The sequence below is a fragment of the Microtus ochrogaster genome, unplaced genomic scaffold (assembly GCF_000317375.1).
Source record: "Microtus ochrogaster isolate Prairie Vole_2 unplaced genomic scaffold, MicOch1.0 UNK86, whole genome shotgun sequence".
NCBI classification, from domain to species: Eukaryota; Metazoa; Chordata; class Mammalia; order Rodentia; family Cricetidae; genus Microtus; species Microtus ochrogaster.
In genome coordinates this window covers 1600198-1600605 of record NW_004949184.1, presented here as the reverse complement: position 1 = coordinate 1600605, position 408 = coordinate 1600198, and positions in this window count along the sequence as shown.

The following is a 408-nucleotide window of genomic DNA, read 5'->3' as shown; positions in this document are numbered from 1 at the left end:
GTAGACCAGGCTGGTCTCAAACTCACAGAGGTCTGCCTGCCTCTGCCTCCCGAGTGCTGGGATTAAAGGCGTGCGCCACCACCGCCCAGCAATGAAACTAATTTTATGGTTGGGGGTCACCACAACATGAGGAACTGTATTAAAGTATTGAAGCATTAGGAAGGTTAAGAATTAATGGCCTAGAAATTTTTCAAAAATAAAGAAGCTGGAAAACCAGCAGAACTTCAACAGCCTCTGGGACTACTGGGGTGGGGAAAGGGATTGCCTTCAAGATCATCTTCCATCTGTATCCCAAGTCACATATTAGCATCCTTGTATAGGAAGGAGGACAAGAATGAGACCCCTGTGTAGGAGAGAGGATATGGTTGTGACATTAGTGGTAACTGGTAGAAGTCCATGGAAACCGGA